We start from the raw sequence: 3,834 nt of genomic DNA on the forward strand, positions 1-3,834 counted from the left end.
TATATCAATATTTATTGCATTATGGGTTGTTATTACACATTATATATCAATACTTATGGCCATTCTCTCTTATTTTATAAGGTTTACCATGAAGAGGGGGAATGCCGGCAGCTGGAATTCTGGCTGGAAAGGGAGCAAACATTGGAAACCTATTCTGCACTGCTCAAAAAATCCTAAAACTCCACGAAACTTATTTTTGGAATTAATAAGAATTACTGAGCGGAAGAAACACCTCAGGGGGGCCACACCTTGGCCAGGAGGGTGGGGGCGCGCCCACCCCTACTAGGCGCGCCCCTGTCTCCTGGGCCCCCTGGTGGCCCTCCGGTGTCCATCTTCTGCTATATGAAGGCTTTTACCCTGGAAAAAATCGTGGGCAAGCTTACGGGACGAAACTCCGCCGCCACGAGGCGGAACCTTGGCGGAACCAATCTAGAGCTCCGGCAGAGCTGTTCTGCCTGGGAAACTTCCCTCCGGGAGGGGGAAATCATCACCATTGTCATCACCAACGATCCTCTCATTGGGAGGGGGTCAATCTCCATCAACATCTTCACCAGCACCATATCCTCTCAAAACCCTAGTTCATCTCTTGTATCCAAACCACAAATTGGTACCTGTGGGTTGCTAGTAGTGTTGATTACTCTTTGTAGTTGATGCTAATTGGTTTACTTAGTGGAAGATCATATGTTCAGATCCTTAATGCATATTATTACTCCTCTGATTATGAACATGAATATGCTTTGTGAGTAGTTACATTTGTTCCTAAGGACATGGGTGAGTCTTGCTATTAGTAGTCATGTGAATTTGGTATTCGTTCGATATTTTGATGAGATGTATGTTGTCTTTCCTCTAGTGGTGTTATGTGAACGTCAAGTACATGACACTTCACCATTATTTGGTCCTAGAGGAAGGCATTGGGAAGTAATAAGTAGATGATGGGTTGCTAGAGTGACAGAAGCTTAAACCCTAGTTTATGCGTTGCTTCGTTAGGGGCTGATTTGGATCCATATGTTTAATGTTGTGGTTAGGATTACCTTATTACTTCTTTTGTAGTTGCGGATGCTTGCAATATGGGTTAATAATAAGTTGGATGCTTGTCCAAGTAAGGGCAGTGTTGGGGAACGTAGCAGAAATTCAAAATTTTCTACGCATCACCAAGATCAATCTATGGAGTAATCTAGCAACAAGGGGAAGGGGAGTGCATCTACATACCCTTGTAGATCGCTAAGCGGAAGCGTTCAAGAGAACGGGGTTGAAGGAGTCGTACTCGTCGTGATCCAAATCACCGGAGATCCTAGTGCCGAACGGACGGCACCTCCGCGTTCAACACACGTGCAGCCTGGTGACGTCTCCCATGCCTTGATCCAGCAAGGAGAGAGGGAGAGGTTGAGGAAGACTCCATCCAGCAGCAGCACAACGGCGTGGTGGTGATTGAGGAGCGTGGCAATCCTGCAGAGCTTCGCCAAGCACCGCGGGAGAGGAGGAGGACTTGGGGGAGGGGGAGGGCTGCACCAGAACTTTTGTGCGGCTGCCCTCCCACCCCCCACATATATATAGGGGCAAAGGAGAGGGGGGCCGGCCCCCTCAGATACAATCTGAGGATGGGGCGGCGGCCACGGGGGTTTCCTTGCCCCCCAAGGCAAGGGGGCGCCCCCCTTTAGGGTTTCCCCCAAGCCCTAGGCGCCTTGGGCCTTGGTGGGGGGCGCACCAGCCCACCTGGGGCTGGTCCCCTCCCACACTTGGCCCATGCAGCCCTCTGGGGCCGGTGGCCCCACTTGGTGGACCCCCGGGACCCTCCCGGTGGTCCCGGTACATTACCGATGGCACCCGGAACTTTTCCAGTGACCAAAACAGGACTTCCCATATATAAATCTTTACCTCCGGACCATTCCGGAACTCCTCATGACGTCCGGGATCTCATCCGGGACTCCGAACAACATTCGGTAACCACGTATATCTATTCCCTATAACCCTAGCGTCATCGAACCTTAAGTGTGTAGACCCTACGGGTTCGGGAACCATGCAGACATGACCGAGATGTTCTCCGGTCAATAACCAACAGCGGGATTTGGATACCCATGTTGGCTCCCACATGTTCCACGATGATCTCATCGGATGAACCACGATGTCAAGGATTCAATCAATCTCGTATTCAATTCCCTTTGTCTAGCGGTATTGTACTTGACCGAGATTCGATCGTCGGTATGCCAATACCTTGTTCAATCTCGTTACCGGCAAGTCTCTTTACTCGTTCCATAACACATCATCCCGTGATCAACCCCTTGGTCACATTGTGCACATTATGATGATGTCCTACCGAGTGGGCCTAGAGATACCTCTCCGTCAACCGGAGTGACAAATCCCAGTCTCGATTCGTGCCAACCCAACAGACACTTTTGGAGATACCCGTAGTGCACCTTTATAGCCACCCAGTTACATTGTGACGTTTGGTACACCCAAAGCATTCCTATGGTATCCGGGAGTTGCACAATCTCATGGTCTAAGGAAATGATACTTGACATTAGAAAAGCTCTAGCATACGAACTACACGATCTTTGTGCTAGGCTTAGGATTGGGTCTTGTCCATCACATCATTCTCCTAATGATGTGATCCCGTTATCAACGACATCCAATGTCCATGGTCAGGAAACCGTAACCATCTATTGATCAACGAGCTAGTCAACTAGAGGCTTACTAGGGACATGGTGTTGTCTATGTACCCACACATGTATCTGAGTTTCCTATCAATACAACTATAGCATGGATAATAAATGATTATCATGAACAAGGAAATATAATAATAATAACTAATTTATTATTGCCTCTAGGTCATATTTCCAACAGTCTCCCACTTGCACTAGAGTCAATAATCTAGTTCACATCGCCATGTGATTAACATTGACAGGTCACATCGCCATGTGACCAACATCCAAAGAGTTTACTAGTGTCACTAAACTAGTTCACATCACCATGTGATTAAGACTCAATGAGTTCTGGGGTTTGATCATGTTTTGCTTGTGAGAGAGGTTTTTAGTCAACGGGTCTGCAACATTCAGATCCGTATGTACTTCGCAAATCTCTAGGTCATATTGTAAATGCTGCTTCCACGCTCCACTTGGAGCTATTCCAAATGGTTGCTCCACTATACGTATCCGGGTTGCTACTCAGAGTCATTCGGATAGGTGTTAAAGCTTGCATCGACGTAACCCTTTACGCTGAACTCTTTATCACCTCCATAATTGAGAAACATGTCCTTATTTACTCCAAGGACAATTTTGATCGCTGACCAATGATCCATTCCTGGATCATTCTTGTACCCCTTGACTGACTCATGGCAAGGCACACTTCTGGTGTGTACACAACATAGCATACTATAGAGCCTACGTCTGAAGCATAGGGGACGACCTTCGTCATTTTTCTCTCTTCTCCCGTGGTCGAGCTTTAACTCTTAACTTCATACCTTACAACTCAGGCAAGAACTCCTTCTTTGACTGATCCATCTTGAACACCTTCAAGATCATGTCAAGGTATGTGCTCATTTGAAAGTACCATTTAGCATTTTTGATCTATCCTCATAGATCTTGATGCTCAATGTTCAAGCAGCTCATTCCAGGTTTTCTATTGAAAAACACCTTTCAAATAACCCTATATGCTTTCCAGAAATTCTACATCATTTCTGATCAACAATATGTCAACAACATATACTCATCAGAAATTCTATAGTGCTCCCACTCACTTCTTTGGAAATACAAGTTTCTCATAAACTTTGTATAAACCCAAGATCTTTGATCATCTCATCAAAGCGTACATTCCAACTCCGAGATGCTTACTCCAGTC

This window comes from Triticum dicoccoides, chromosome 6B (assembly GCF_002162155.2).
Source record: "Triticum dicoccoides isolate Atlit2015 ecotype Zavitan chromosome 6B, WEW_v2.0, whole genome shotgun sequence".
Classification (NCBI taxonomy): Eukaryota; Viridiplantae; Streptophyta; class Magnoliopsida; order Poales; family Poaceae; genus Triticum; species Triticum dicoccoides.